This window comes from Choristoneura fumiferana, chromosome 14, assembly GCF_025370935.1.
Source record: "Choristoneura fumiferana chromosome 14, NRCan_CFum_1, whole genome shotgun sequence".
Lineage (NCBI taxonomy): Eukaryota > Metazoa > Arthropoda > Insecta > Lepidoptera > Tortricidae > Choristoneura > Choristoneura fumiferana.
The window spans coordinates 10,400,209-10,417,446 of record NC_133485.1 but is presented as its reverse complement, the minus strand read 5'-3'; the positions used below and the strand labels follow the sequence as shown (position 1 = coordinate 10,417,446).

The 17,238-nt window shown below is 37.2% G+C and overlaps 2 protein-coding genes across 4 annotated transcripts in view; one reads left to right on the top strand and one right to left on the bottom strand.

Annotated features, from left to right (window-relative positions):
- The window catches only part of LOC141435103 (ADAMTS-like protein 4), a 441,311-nt gene that overhangs the window by 79,652 nt on the left and 344,421 nt on the right, over positions 1-17,238 (bottom strand). The gene's annotated exons all lie outside the window — the stretch shown is intronic.
- The window catches only part of LOC141435093 (uncharacterized), a 33,480-nt gene continuing 16,723 nt past the window's right edge, over positions 482-17,238 (top strand). The window contains exon 1 of one of the 3 annotated variants that reach the window (XM_074097639.1): positions 482-749. The gene's annotated coding sequence lies outside the window, so the exon portion shown is untranslated. Of the gene's footprint in view, positions 750-6,307; positions 6,910-17,238 lie in introns of those variants that run through there. The other 2 variants (XM_074097638.1, XM_074097640.1) reach the window with 2 other exon arrangements.

Genomic DNA, 17,238 nt, shown 5'->3' with positions numbered 1-17,238 from the left:
TTGAAAAGCCCTCAATCTTATATTTTTGGAAAAACTGACGATGGGGCGATATCCACTCCTTAGAAGTCGGCATTAAAATCCCAGGGATATTCCTTAAAATTACGAAGAATTCCCTTCAAAAATGTTTTTAGACTTATTGAAATTTCGGGATCTTACTTGCGTAGGTACCTTCATACATCCCGCCCAATCCCGTTATATCAGAAAAAAAGCAGTCTATCGTGCAAGTTGCAGTACATTGCGGCGCTCGATTGACCACAACAAACTCGTTGGCTTTACGGCCTCGCAATGTGATGCAACTTGTACGATTTTTCTTGCAAGTCTGAGCTCCGCTTAAAAGACCCTGCTATTGGCTGCTATCCAATAGCATTAGCGTGAAAGATTATCGAAAATACATATTATTACTATTATTAGATAGATAGTAGGTTCATAAAAATAAAAACATTAAACGACGTGAAAAGAGGGCGATAAATTTAATAATTAAGGGCATGCCGTTCCATTTCTTGGGAATTATCCTTAAAACTTTGTGGTAAGTACTGCGATGTTTTATCCATTGATAAGATTGTTCGTAATTATGAGATAATGTCGATAATGATAGATAAGTAGGTAAATACAAGTCTATTTAACGATACCATTTACTTCACACGGATGTTACTTCAACGCGCAATTGTTATTAACAGATTAGACCACTTCCTCACACTTGATCTTTCTCTTAATTCCACTTCGATAAATATAGATTTCCTAGAATGAAGGTAAGCTTTCGTGTTTTTTTTAGGTTTCCTAGTCATACAGTCCGTTATAGTTTCGCTATTACTCTGAAAAAAAAAAACGTGAAGTGGGGATGTTTTGTTTTCTCATCTAAACTGAGTGTGGGGTATCGTTGGATATTACCTTTTGAAAGCATAAGGTAAAGGTAGTTTAAACTTCCGATTGCTCAACGCGCTAATGTCTAATAGATGGCACTCTGCTTTCTCCTCTATTGCTAATAAAAATAAATATGGCAACTATTGGGACAATGACGAGTACAATGAAGGGACAATGACCATTTTTCGATTTAGGAATGCGTTTGCAAAATATAAGCATTCAAATGTTAATTTTTGTTATTCAAATTATGCTGCTGTGTATTTTTTGGACTATATCTACATTTTTTTTTATTTGACTGGATGGCAAACGAGCAAGTGGGTCTCCTGATGGTAAGAGATCACCACCGCCCATAAACATCTGCAACACCAGGGGTATTATATATATATCTGTCATTCATAATTCTGGCAAATAAATACCTACATAGGTAATTACTTACACCGAAACGCAAGAACATAATTGCAGAGACTTTATAAAACACGAAGGTAAAAAGATAAAATGTTTCTTGTGCCCTTAGTTCTCCCGGTTGTCTATTTACCTCATGGACCACATAGTGCAAGTGGTTAGTACCTACCTAGGATAATGGAATAAAGTCGTGGTAACGATCCAGACGCATAGCCTCAAATAGCCGGCTTAGATCCTACCACCTGCAAATGCAAGAAGAATTTGAAGTTTCGTTCTATACAGTAATAAAAATGATCAATTATTATTTAGTAGAGCGATATAGGAAATGTTTGGTAAACTATATTATTACCAAAGATTTCCAACCGCTTTACTAAAGAATATGTTTGACAGTTGTTTTTATAATCACTAGATTACAAAAACAATTGTCGCATCTTTGATAATCAAGCGCGTATTCAAAATGACATAACAAACGTATCCTTAAAAGTACATTTCTAAGCAGTTAATAATTTTATCCAATGATGATTTGGTATGATCAGCAGGTATTCTTTTACTGCACGACACGATTAAGGCTGATTGTCATCAGTACATCAAGCAAAGTCATAAAATCGAAATAAATGGCAGGTCGATTATTCCATACGAATTGTGGTCGCGAAAGATGCGAGAAAGTAATCGAAAATCGAAACATGTAGGCAATGAGGCTGCAATATTTTAGGGAGGCGGTTAACGGTAAAAACAGGTGAAGCTTTATGTTATTGAAGCTTTTGTTTTTTATTATTAGCTTTATTTCGATAGTACTGTCATTGACTGTATTTCGTATGTTGTTGACTGTTGTTTCCCAGATTGTGCCCAAGTGAGGGGACGAGTGAGTTAATAGGGTAGAATTCACAAGTATCACACCCACTACCTAGACTTATTACTTTTGGTGTACAAGTAGTTTAAGATTAAATTAATATTAAAATTGGATTTGCTGATAACTTCACTCACTACACACTACACATACTGTCGGGGTGTAACGTTGCCGGTTTATTTTTTTTGTAGGATTTGTCTTTTTTACGCATCAAACTTGTTTTTAAGTAAAAACTTTCCGCTAAATATTCCTCTGTGTAAAGTATGAGTTATACCGATTGGCTTTTTATTTGGAACGAGGATACCTGTAAGGTTTAACCTGTGAGTCAGGGGTCAGGCTTTAGCCGTTATACGCTATCTAAAAGAGGATGAGAATGCGGATTCTATTTGGCTTCAGGTTATATACTAAGTTGTGCCTAGAGAAACAAACTTCACTACATTATCTACAGATTAATCGCGTATGAGAGTACAACGTGACTCGTCTGTAATTTCATGAATGTGTGATCTTACTGCAATAGGATGAGGTGAATAACTTTGACGTTGACTTATAGTTTAGAATTGAATTGTTTTGTATATCTGTTACTTAGAGCTGATGTCAAAGGTTTATTGTTGATTGCTATCACATGAAAAACATCTAAATCAAAAATTTGAAAAAGTGTATTTAAGAATAAATTTAGGGGCTGTTTTACCACCCATTGATTAATATGTGATGCCATCTCCGTCTATTCGAACAAAACAAACAGAGACAGCATCACATTTATCCGTCCAAACAGCGACCATGACATAAGAATTCTCAAATACCTAATCCATATAAAAACACAATAAAGCAACATATACTTACATAATAACAAAATACTCTAAAGGAAGTTTAAATAAAATCTAGGTAGTATGGTGGTACACGTATGTCAGGTTCTTTTTGTTTGTTAACATAAGTACACCAGCAAAATACAAACTTTTTATCACCCGATTGTTATATTTTTAATGTTTTAGTTGTTCATTGTCGTCATTCTTATTAAAAATTCGGCTAAACTATCGGCCACTGAACTGATATAAAACTTATCCAATTTTTTTAGAACGTCACTTGTCTATAATCATCCCAACCTGTATCTACATGTTCCACTGCGGGGATCAGGCCTCCTCTCAGAATGAGAAGGCTTGGGACGTAGTTCCCACGCGAGCCCAGTGCGGACTGGAAACTTCACACCCACCATTGATTATAATGTCAACCCACTAGGCCACCACGGCTCTTGTCTATACGGTTAATTAATACAATATGAAACAGGAGCCTGTTTTTTACCTCCAGTTTTGTTTTGAATTTCAAGCTTTTCTCATTTCAAGCTAATCTTCAAATCTACTCGAAACAAAACGCGACCCTGATTATCAGAACTGGTGTAACACCGAACATGCCAATTTTATCACGAAATGAAATAAAGAACTCTCTAAATCCACTTAGTATCCGAGTCACATTTCAACGTTTGTTTCCAGATCTTGTCGCATGCGAAATATTCTGCAAAATTGAATAGAGTGCCCTTCTGACCTTTCGCACATGTTGCGAATGGTAATTGTCTGGCTTTGGTCTTGAGAGATATTTTTTGTCTACAATCCCCCCTGATGTTGCGGGTCGCGGTTGTCTTACTACAAGGAGTGATCTTTTATTTTTCTCTTCGATATTTTAACACGAAATCACTTAAACATTTCTGCATTTTTCTGTAGATTCCGGATTGTAATATTTGGCCTAGTCTCTTTTGGATTGATTATTTTTATACCCTTACAGTAACTTCTTTTTCCTCTCCAAACTTTGTAAAATTTTTCGTGTAGTACTTACCTTACTTAAATAAGTAGTGAAAGTACTCAGAACACTAATAAGGACATTATATTTGCGCTGTATTCCTACTTTTTATTACTCACCAAGTCTGAATAAAACATCAGTGTAATGTTTAGGATTATTATCAAATTAATAATTTATAAAATCTTTTGTTTATGTCTTGTCTTAATACACGCACGTGACTGTGTTTCGTAAATTTCAAATTTTTTCGAGGGTCGTCCGTTTTAGAACATTTTCCTTGAAGAGATTACCAATCTTTTTCTAGCTTTAATGAGATGCTGCAAATAGTATTAACCCAACTAAGCCTTTTAAATGACTTTGACTGCAGTAAAAAGTTCACTGAAAGTAACAAACCTACTTCCTCACTTTACACTATAGTCCTAACTAAGTTTTTACAAGAAAGTCATGGTCAGTCAACGTTTTGCATATCAAGTAGAGGTTTAATCACCTGCAGCCGCTTCTAAACAATGCCTACTTCAACTTGACGTCGAACCATTTCAACGGGAACCATTGCAATTGTTGTTAGTCTTTTCAACCGTTTCCTTGGAAATATGTGCCACTGTACTAAGTTCCGCCATTGCCTCCGCCCGGACAGATTTCACACAAGTATTTAGGCCAAATTAATTAACACCACAATGATATGTATTATTTATGGAAGGGTGTTTGTTCTGTATGCAGAGTTTCTACTTTGAGGAACACGTTGTGAGTTTGTAAATAGCCCATTGTAAGTCAATACATCATTGATCATTCTTTGACACATTGGAAACTGCTAGATTTCTGTGATATTTGTAGGTAGGTAAGATTAGCTTTAACAACAGTCTATTTAAAATAGTGATATTGATCGAGCTACATTATCATGACCTGATTAGTTGATAATTTAATAAATATGCATACTTAGGCTGGCAGATAAATATATAGACACGTGTAAATTATAGTTTTAGATACTTTAACGTTATTTAGCTTATAAATCTTTAACACTGGTTTACCATACGGGCATTTACTTACCGTTACTGAATTAGATATCTCTAACTACGGGAGCAAAAATATCCCTGGATCTAATAAAAATGTGAGCTGGATTGTAGTAGCATAATTGTGAATTTGGCTGGATTCTTCCGTGGTTGCCACTGAGCTACTTACCATTTTTTTAAATCATGATCGTCAGCCATCCACAGTCCAAAGACGTCCACAGCTGAAAATAGTCCACCCACAAAGGACCATGAGTCCTCCTTTGGATCCTACTTTATTTTTGATGACACATATTCTTATAACTACCAACTTAGGATGCCGCGTTGTCTTCCGTAATTGCTGTTACCGCTTGTTATTATTGGGCAGATTACAACACCCTTCCTCACGATTGTTACGGCCCAGTTCTGCCGCACAATCCACGCTGATTGCCTCTGACGTATGCTCTACGTCTTATTTAGACTTTTCGCTTTCGTTTTTTTACGTGAACTGTATCTATAATTTGATTCGATTCAGCTGAGTGCCTGCTTTTTGCAGCAGCTGTTTAGTGCTAAGGTGGCTTCCGGGTGGTATAAAACTTACATACTCGAAATAATGATTATACACTTGCTGTTCCTTGTGAAAACAACGATATTAAATTATAATATAAATCCTATAACTGTAGAGAAACATAATACCAGCTAATTAAAATATTATAGATAACAACAGTTTTTAGTATTTTGTTGCTTCGAACTATCAGGAGCTCAGTAAAGGTACCTAATGAGGGCTATCGCGTATGAATTCGCCACTAGAGGCGCTAGTGTAGCGTGAGGTCTCCGAAATGTCAAATCTCATAGTTTTTGGGTGAGCTACGCGGGTTTATTTATAATTAGAAATATTTTGTGAATATTTTGCAATATCTGAAATTAATTATGGCAAATATGCGTTCCGGGGCAATGAATGTCTGTGTTTTGAGAAAGTTTTGTCTTTCGGAAACCTTTGTCCTCCCTTTTTTCCGAACAAAACGGGGACTATGCAACACTGTGGCATGCTTGATATTTTTATGGTACGGTTTTAAGGTGTATTAAATATGATTTTAATCTAAACTTTGTTTTCACGCCCGTAATAACAGACTTTGAAAGTCATACTTAAAAACCTCACGCAACAGTGCGCCATCTAGTGAGACAAAAAAACGATAGCCCTCATTGAGGTCTATATCCTGTAGATAAAATATGTATAAGTAATGGGTAATTGTTCAAAAACAGGACTCGATTATTTTTGGAGGAATCATAATGGTTGTAGCGTCAGGTGCTGTCAGGTGTTCTATAGGTAGGTAGGTATATTCCGCATATCTACTATATACCGAAAGCTCTAATTTGTTACTAGAGGAAATTGATCAAAAACTATACCATTCGGTGCTGGGCCTTTGAACAGCCGGCAGGTGCATTTAATCAAAAATGCCTTAATCGAGGCGCAAGTATGTTACCTATTAAAGTGGTATAGCAGGAAAAGGAACACCGCTAACCCAGTGGCCAACTGGCAAGGCGACATCGAACGATTACGCCGGTCGCGACTCCATTCCGTACCGGCATTGCCGCGCCGTCGCCCGCGACGCTCTCTGCAGGCATGGCCACCACGCGCGAACTGCCAACATCCGACCTTATACCAACCGCACCATAAACACGATGACCCCCCTATCGCCCAGGGGTGCTTCGACACTCTATTGTCTTTCAAAACGAAACGCGAAGGACGCGCCGTGCATCACAATAAGCGTAGAGAGTTTCGGCGGCGAATGAATACAAAGTCGTTGTCGATAACGTCTCGGTGGAAGAAATTACAGACGTAAAGACTGGGAGCAGGAGTTGACGTACCGGGAGTGATTTTGGCGGTAGATCGTGGCGGGAAAACTTGTGTTTGTAACCGTGACAATTAGCCCGTGCAATACGTAAAACATTTGAAAGTTTGTGCTCAGTGATAAAGTTAGATATTAAATCTACGATTAAATGTATTAGGAAACCAGTTGTGATAATCAGGTGAGTTTTTTGCAGTGCAGTGCTCAGATAATTTCGCACTCTTATTTATTATTACCGGATTAATTATGAAGAATTAATAGCATTGGACCGTTATCAGCTCACATACTTAGTTCAATTATTTAGTTCGCGACGTTAAAAAATCTAGACAGACTTTTATTTTTATAAATACTTCATGCCGACTTGAATGAGGTCTTTAAACAACCGTTCTAGGAATCGAATCTATTAGTTAAAAATTATATCTGAATGTCACTTTTTATTGTATGGCCACATGACTCAGTAAGTGGGGTAAACTACCTTATTACCGGTAATTTAATTTCAATCTTGCTAATGCCCAAATGCTGAAAACGATTCTTTTCACTACTATCCTCTGAGCACATATTGTTACCACAGAATATTATGTATATGTTAATGGTCAGAAATAACTTTAAGACCGTACCTGATTCTGATTCTAGTTTGAACAAACTGTTGCGACTTGTCCTTCCGCAGTGGCAGGGTTATGATTGCCGCTTGACCCGAGTGGTCAAAACGCTCAAATATTCGCCATTTAAGTTTACCACATCACTCCATTTCATTGACATAGCTCAAAATAGACGACAATCCAATGAAAATATTTTCGAGTAGGTAACTCTGCTCTTCGCAATTTAGTGCAGAATAAATGAGCAGATATCTCAAACGTAAATGAAGCTTTTTTGGTACGGTCAAGGAGTTTAATTCATTGGCCACCATGGAACCATTTCACAGTAAACGTCATAGTGACATCGCATTAATTAACAAGGAAAGTCGTAATGACTTTTCCTTTGAAAAGGTTCCATGGTAGCCCATGAATTAAATTCCTTCACTGTAACTGTAAATGGTACATGAGGAATCAATACAATTAGTTAAGAAATTAATCCCACTAATATAGTAAATGTGAATGTTTTTAAGTCTGTTTGTTTGTTTGTTTGTTACTTGATCACGTCTAAACCGCTGAACCGATTTAGACGAAATTCGGTATACAGATAGTTTGAGTCCAGGGGAAGTTTTTATCCCGGAAAGTTGAATAGTTCCCGCGGGATTGTGAAAACCGAATTCTACGCGGACGGAGTCGCGGGTATCCCATCCCACTAATATTATAAATGCGAAAGTTTGTAAGTCTGTTTATTTGTTTGTTACTTCATCACGTCTAACCCGCCTTATCGATTTAGATGAAATTCGGTATACAGATAGCTTGAGTCCCGGGGAAGAACATAGGATAGTTTTTGTCCCGGAAAATTGCATAGTTCTCGCGGGATAGCGATAAACGAGCTCTACGCGGACGAAGTCGCGGTAAACAGGCTAGTACATAATAAAAGATATACTGCCAACTGGAACTACTATACCAATAGTAAAAATTCTTTCACTGATATACAGAACGATCCCATTAGTCAATTGACTTACTTACATCATTCTTCCGCGAATATTCTTCCGTGCTAATTTAGGCTGTCATTATTGTTTCAAATATAATAAAAATGTATAGTAGTTTAGTGTAGATATTCAGGTATTGTAACTTTGACCATGGCGCCTATTCCCGACCTAGAACATTAAATGTTAACGCGAACATGAATATTTTCCGCAAGTGAACTTTTAAGGACGACTACACACTTATATAAATTGAGCCACAAAACTTTCGTCATATATACTTTCTTTAGGAGTTTTATTTTTACTTCCTTATGCAGGGAAGGTCAAATTTTGTACGCTGAAGTTCACGTTTCGAGTTATCGGATTGATTTGAAATTTAGTACGGATTAATGCAAGAATAGACATCATGAAAGCTTGTTTTTTTTACCTTTTTAATTTGATATATTATTTTGCTTGAATACGTTTTACTCTTGAACACAAGCTTCCTCTCAGAATGAGAGAACCTGGTTTGTAGTTCCCTTACGGGCCTAGTGCAAAGGTGGCCACACCATTTAACTTATTCGCAGATTAATTACACAGAGGCGTGAACTAAGGCTACCATTATCTTTTAAATTTACTTATGGGTTGTTAAAATTTGTAGATTGGTAGTATTTGTTTTTTTTTGGGTCTAAAACGAATAAATAACTAAAAAAATAATTGCTCCTGAACATTGACGCGCAATTTTTTCTCATCCAAATATAACTATTTCATAAGAGTTATTGGTAACACAGTCAACATAATATATGAACTAGCCATTACCCGCGACTCCGTCCGCCTATAATTCAGTTTTCACTGTCTCGCGGGAACTAAGCGATTTTCCGGGATAAAAACTATCCTGTCCTTCCCCGGGATGCAAACTATCTGTATATCGAATTTTATCGAAATCAGTTCGGCGGTTCAGACATGATGGAGTAACAAACAAACAAACAAACAAACAGACTTACAAACTTTCGTATTTAAGTATAATATTAGTAGAATGACTGAAGATACCTGCTTTAATTTAAAATAAACATGTACCTAATACTTACTAAAGATCTGTCAATTGGCAAGTGACTTGACTATCAGCAATAATAGCCATCGCTAGAAAACCTGATTACAAATAAAAAAAAACAGCTTTCAAATCGGTCCACCCGTTTTAGAGCTACGGTGCCACAGACAGACACACAGGCACACAGACACACATAGCGGTCAAACTTATACCACCCCTCTTTTTGCGTCGGGGGTTAAAAATACTTACCTATGGTAATTAGAGTTCAGAACTAGCAATGAAAGGAATGAACATGATATGATATAGCTTTGGTTTCTTCAAAACAGATGTTTCCACTTTTTTCCATTCCTGATGCGCGCAAACACATATTTTTTTCATAGATTTGATTAAATTACGGTAATCACCGGTAATATTTTGAAGACGATCTCTGGTATTTTTTTTTAAATTAACTCAGATTCAGACAAGCTGGGATAATAAATACATGACTTTTTGGCTATCGTGCCTCACGTGCTTGCGTGATATTTCTATTCCTGTTAGTAGGTATTCGTACTTCGCTAGTTTTAAAGCTAGGATAGAGCCAATACGGTGATCCAAATTTGAAAAAAAAAAAAGTTTTTTCTTCTTCACCAGCACTACAAGTCTTATTTTGTTCGGTTATTAAAAAAACTATGTATACCTAATTATATATATCTTAAAGTTTAGTTTAGAGATTGCACTAATTTGCCAATAAAATAATTTACTATGTCAACTGGGATGCCACAAAGATCTTAAGGAACGTGGTGTTAATAATAATGATAGGCAAATAAAATCTTGTATTTAGAAAATCACCAACAAGGTAGGGACTATTAGCTACTAATTAGCTAGGGCGTGATTTAAGCAGTTGGAGGATACGTCAATTCAGTCACGTAATTTTCCGCTAGTGTGCCGCTGCCCTTACCGCGACAAAATGTACCTACATGGAAGGATTCAAATGAACTCGTCGAGCCTGTTCCAAGTGTCACGATAAACTTCTGTTCTGTATATTCGTCCTCATTTTAAGCCTATTTATTTACCTGCACATTTTATATTGCGCATCATTATTTACGCTTATGCTTTCTAAGTGTGTTATTGGGTTAACGTTTTTTGCAAAAATCATGTGGGAGGCTATGCATGGTGTTTCGAGGTTGACAAATTGTTTTCAAGTTCACTTGACCTGCAGTTCAAATCGCAGGTTTATATTTTTATCTTTTCAACTAGTTTTAACTAAACTAAGGCCAACAAGAAGAGATAAATTGTGGCAAGAAATAGATAAGTTGCGAAATACTAATATAGGCGTATCAGACAAGGATAAAGTACCTATATTTCGTCTCGTTGACTTTGCTTTAGTTAGTCTGTTCATAACTAACTTATCTAATATCAAAGTATAGCGCCAAAAATAAGAATTTTGAACATGAAACTACCGTGAAACTCACTCATATTAAATGATATTGTAACGGATAACTCACGTCTTAAACCGAGTTTAGCTCGACATGTCAGGCTACGCCACGCGATAGCCCGAAACATATCGAGCTAAACTCGGTTTAAGACGTGAGTTATCCGTTACAATATAATTTAATAAAAAAAAGGAAAGTAATAAAAAAAAAACTTTTATAAAATATTTTGTCGCCAGCAGAAGGGTAAGTAATTAAATAATTTATCGAATTACCTTCCGGAGGGCCATATCAATGAACTACGATATTGTTATCTTGCTTCTTCGCAACCAACCATGCACCACATTTAGGTACGTTTAACGAAACATTTATGTTAAGACGCAGAACCCGCCCCTTTCACATAAAAAATAATGACAGAACCAAAAATCACAAACATCACAAAACGCGGAAGCTTTCGGAATATTTTACACATATCACTCCCTTATAAATGTCCTTAGTTAATTACTAACTGTAAAATAAATGAACATATTTAATGAAACTGTGTATGTTGTTAATTATTGCGAGAAACACTACTCGGAGTACTAAAATGCTTCTGCGTATTATTTGTAGAGGTAGTAAGTCGCGCCAGAATGCAATTTATTGGCTATAAAATCCCCTAGGTGTAATGTACAAATGTCATTATTATATACTAACAAGCTTTACGCGTGAACTGTACATGTTATTCATCCATTAGTTATAAGTTTATAAGGGGCCATCCATAAAGTATGTCACACCAATTTTGACCATTTTTAGCCTATATAATGCAATTATTTTTTTCCTGTGTCACAACCGCCTGATTTTATTGGACCCTTTTGGACGTTATTTGTGCTAGATAAGAGAGAATTATATTCCGACGAAAAATAAATTGAAATCGAACAAGTTAAACAGAAACTGTCTAAACACACAAAAGGGCCGATATTTTGTGATGATTTAGTGATGAGCTACTTAAACAAGAGCGGTTTATCAGTCCATCTATAAAACGTATTCTAAAACCACGTTTCTTGAAACAACTTAAAGTCAGCTGAAGCCACTGGGTCAACTAAGGCTGGCTGTCCACTGGAGTGGAGCGATGCAGCGGAGCAGAGGGAAGAAGTAATACGGTGCGGAGTTGCGGACTGTTTTTTCATTCGAGGAGCTTCCGCACTCGCGCTCGTTTCTCCGCCCGCTATGCATCCTTGCTCTTCCCGGTTTTGTATGAATTTTTTTGCTACTTACAACACCCTGTCCACTGAAGAAAAGCGGAGATTCTATGCAATTTGACGACCGGATAGCCAAGTAGTTAGAGAACCTGAATACGGAGCTTGAGGTCTCGGGTTCGATCCCCGGCCGGGGTAGATATTGGTATGAATAATACGAATGTTTTGTTCTCGGGTCTTGGATGTTTAATATGAATTTAAGTATGTATTTATCTATATAAGTATGTTTATCCGTTGCCTAGTATCCAAAGGACAAGCTTTGCATAGTTTGGGACTAGGTCAATTGGTGTCAATAATGTCCCATGATATTTATTTATTTATTTAATTATGTTGGTGGTTTTTTTATCTCGCTCACCGCTCCGCTACCTCGCTTCGCTTCTGTGGACAGGCAGCCTTAAACTGTACCAAAAACACATCGCCCCAGTACAGAGCAAACATTTGCCAAACTAAAACTAGTACACCACACCGCAGCGCGAAATAACCATAGTCTTCTCGCAATAAGTGCCATTCCGGGCCTATAAAGACCACCACAGGTTAAAACAATAACACATTTGGCTGAGATGAATTGCTGCGATTCACACCGCAGCCTGTCTCCGGCTAAACGTTCGTATACTGTGCCAATCTAGATTTTCTTTAGGTCAACCACAAGCTGTCAAACAAGTACCGCGATGGGGTTAATGGGTAGGTACTTAATCTATGACGGGGTTTTCATCATCCGAAGATAAGAGGTTTATCTGCTTATTATTGGAGATTATTTTGATTGATTTTGTGGACAGAATAGTCTAGTGGTTAGAGAACTTGACTATGGTGAGTTTACTAAGTTACCAACTACATATGAAGATAGACAACCGGAGATTTTGACGCCTGATATGACATTGTTATTAGTATAGTATGAGAAGAGTAAGAGTAACGTGATGTAACTTAAGAAGCTTTGAGGTCCCATGTTCGATCCTCGGTCGGGGCAGATGTTAAATACCTATGAAAAGTGTTTGTCCTCGAGTCTCGGACGTTAAAGTTTTTTTATTTATCTATTTAAATATGTTTATTCCCCGTAGTAGCCATCATAGTACATGCTTTGTTTGGTTTGGGACTAGTTCAATGAGTGTCAACTGTCCCCATTGACTTATATTCTACACATATATATCGATGACTGTCCCATGATATTTTATGTAGGTACGTCAAGTAAAAAAATATGAACTTATTCAAAGTTTCAAAAATAAGTACCACAGACTCTTATTCCGACGGAATAAGGCCTTAGTAACATATTTTTGAGTGGTTCGAATTGATACTTATTTTTTCACTTGACTGTACATTAGTAGTCTTTAAAATTAAACCTAGATCTCGTCAGTTAATTAAAATTTCGGGATTTCCCAATGGGAATTCCCCAAAATTACATCGTGAATTTCACTAATGTTGCATAATGTTGCTTTGTACATCTCTTTCTCTAGTTAACAGTTCTTTCATGTTTTATGTAAAATAAAGAGTTACTTATAAATTACAATACAAAACCGCGCCGCATTTCATGTCTTTAATCGTGGTGGTTGAAATTTTAGGATTTTATCCCGATTCCATGGGAATTTTATCAGTAAGTTGTCATAGATAAGTAATGTACCTACCTACCTAAATAATCTTAGATTTCCATCGTCATTAACCTTGCCGATATTAAATATCAGAAAACTGACCTAATGTCAGCCAACAATCAAGATGTTTTCACACATCTGTAATAACTTCGGCATTAAATTTTACAACAAATCGGCGTCAAAGGTCATTGGCTCCAATTAAAAGTACTTATTTAGTTGCCCACTTAAACCATGCACGTAAGATTTGTTGTAATGTAAGTTTTGATGGAAAAATACTTACTTTCTTTTTCCACATTTGTTTAAAAGTCAGCGACCCTGCAGTTTAACCTTTCTTTGTATGTTTTGTTTTACATCAAACGCATTCGGTTGCGGTTACTAAATAGCTACTCATAATTATGAAGCATGACAAGTATGTACCTATTACTTACATGAACACTTAAAAATATAAATTTAGTATTTTTAAGGATATATAAATTGAAATTAATAAAGCAGTTGAGAGAAATATTGAATAGAATAGAATAGAAAATATTTATTTTTGAACAACTACGAGTACAATAATACAGCTAAACAAAACAATAAATTTTTATATGTTGGCAATTCATGATTAACGCCATCTAACGGACAACAGAAGAACTATCCGACAACCAATCAGCGATGAGAGCGGCGTCCGCCAATCAGGATACTTGAATGTCTGCCCCGACTAGTGGAGGGGAGGGACAAGCTGTGGGGGCGCTGGCTCGTTCTTGCTGTTTGAGCTTCGGTCTGGCGCGGTCGTGGAAGTTCTTCCGTATCTTGTTAAAAATTAAAATAATTTAAATCATTTATTTAATATAACAATTTCGTTCTTATAGTCCAGTTTCTCACTCCACTCGCACCTATTCCTAAAATATTTTACATCAGAAGTGACAAAAGCCACGCGTTCCATAATGACCGGTCGAAACTCGCGATCTAAGCGTAAAAGAAGCCGTTCGCGGTCACGGTGTTTAAGTAGATCGAAGTCCCCGCTTCCGAAACCGCGCAGAAAATCTAAAGAAGCACGACGCGCCAGACAAAGAAGTTCTTCAAAATCTGAGGGTAGATCGAGACCTAAACGGAAGCGTGTCCGCACGCGTCCCTCGACGAGCTCCAGCAGTTCCAGCTCTGGCGCCAGCTCATCCTCGACATCGACCAGCTCCAGCTCCAGCTCCTCGGCACCAACACCTCGAAAAAGGTCGAAGGTAAAGCGCAGAACCAAAGGAGAAACCGTGAGTACAAGTGCTACTACTACCTTGCATAACATGATACCTGAGTTTGACCCGTTAACTGATAACGTGGACACGTGGATTAATGTAATTGAGTCTTATGCGTCTACTTTCAAGTGGTCCGACAGTACGATCCGTTATCAGGCGTTAAATAAGCTCAAAGGTTCAGCAAAAATGTGGTACGAGTCCATGTTGCGTAATGATGTCTCTTGGACCAAGTGGTCATGGAAAAAATGGAAACAGTCCATTAAAGCCACCTTTCAAGTAAAAAGAAATATGTTTGAGTTGCTTAAAGAAATTGTAGATAAAAAACCGACCGAAAATCAGTCCCTTTATGAGTTTTTCTTCCAACAAAAATCAAAAATAGATAATTTACGTCTTGATTTTGCACAAACCGATATAATGTCGATCATATTAGGTAACATCGCAGATAGCAACATTACTGCCTCTGTAGAAGCGAGCAATTTTCAAACTTGCGATAGTTTAGCTGGGTTTTTACATAGCCGCGTTTACAAATCAAAATCATCAAAGTCGATCACAAATATACCTGCTTCAAGTAATAATAATAATCCTAATAAAGAGACAAAACCGATAAATCAACATCAAACTAATTTTAATCAACAAACGACGTCTTCACTCTCGTCACAAACCGCGCTACCCGCTACGTCGAATACACAAAATACGGGACAAACACAAAACCGGAAACCACTGACATGTTTTAACTGTGGAGGTAATCATAAACGTTATCAATGTAATATTAAATGTGAGCATTGCGGCAGGAGAGGGCATAGTGCGGACAAATGTCTTTTTAATAAAAACAAAGCCGAACCGCCACAGACTCAAGAAATAAAACGCGTTAGTTCCGGAGATTTAGGACCGGTTAGTTCAAATAATTCTGTAAATAAGTTCATAAAGAAAGTTAAAATCAACGAGTATGAAAACGAAGCGTTTGTGGATCCTGGTAGCAGTTGTTCTCTAATATCGTTATCCTTGATAAGTAAATATAACCTAGAAACATGCCCATTATCACCTAAAGTAACTCTGCAAGGTTTTTCGCGTGATAGTTTTAAAACTGTTTCGGAGTCCGTAAAAATAAGCCTACAAATTGATTCTGTATCGATCCACGACGCTGAATTTTATGTACTGGAGGAGTTGTCTGGTTGCGAAATATTAATTGGACGTAATGTGACTGAGCGGCCTGATATCATGTACTGTCGCATAGGACAAACTCTAAACTTTGACTATGTATCGGAATTTGTTCAAACATGTAATGTTATATCGCAGCCTGATTTTGTGATTGATACGGATAGCCATCGCGAAGAATTGTTGATCTTGTTTGAAAAATATAAGAAGTGTTTTGCTTCGTCCGTAAAAGATCTTGGCAAGGTCAACAATCATGAAATGGAGATTAACGTGAGTGATCCCAAACCCGTTCAGTGCAGACCATATAGAGCATCCCATACAGATAGAAAGGTTATTCGTGAAATGGTTAACGAACTGCTGGAAAATGGGATCATTCGTGAGAGTAATTCTCCCTACGCTAGCCCCGCGATCCTTGTCAAGAAGAAAAATGGCGAAAATAGGTTATGCATTGATTATCGGGCTTTAAACAAGGTTACAATTAAAGACAAATACCCGATGCCACGCATCGAAGACCTAATAGATAGATTACAAGGTTGCAAATTTTTCACGAGCTTGGATCTGAAAAGCGGCTATTACCAGATCAAAATGAAAGATGATTCCATTCCAAAGACTGCGTTCATTACTGAAGATGGTCACTATGAGTTTCTGAGGCTACCGTTTGGCCTAGCTAATGCGCCCTCGGCCTTTCAACAAATGATGAACACAGTTTTTGGAAATTTGAGGTTCGGTAAAATTATTGTGTATTTAGACGACGTATTAATAGTAAGCGAGACGGCTGAAGAAAACATTGAGTTGCTAGAGACGGTGTTAACACTTTTTCGCGATAACGGACTTACTTTGAATCTCAAGAAGTGCCACTTCCTAAAAACAGAGATTGAGTTCCTAGGTTATAGGGTGGGCTCAAATCGTATAATGCCTAGTGATTTGAAGGTAAAAGCAGTCAAAGATTTTCCTACACCAAAAAGTGTTCACCAGCTCCGGCAATTTAATGGATTAATTAGCTACTTCCGCAAATTTATCAAGAACTGTGCGATGTTATCTAGCCCTCTAACAAAATTAACAAAGAAAGACTGTCCGTGGTCTTGGGACGATAGCCACGAACAAGCTTTCCAAACTCTAAAAGATTCTTTGACCTCCAAAAGCGTACTTACCATTTTTGACCCCAATAAAGACTGTGTCTTGTACACTGACGCGAGTAGGGAAGGCATAGCTGGGATATTGATGCAGGTGACTGAAGAAGGCGAAAAACCCATACATTATTACAGTCGTCAGACGAGCGATGACGAGAAGAAGTACCACTCGTTCGAGCTCGAGTTA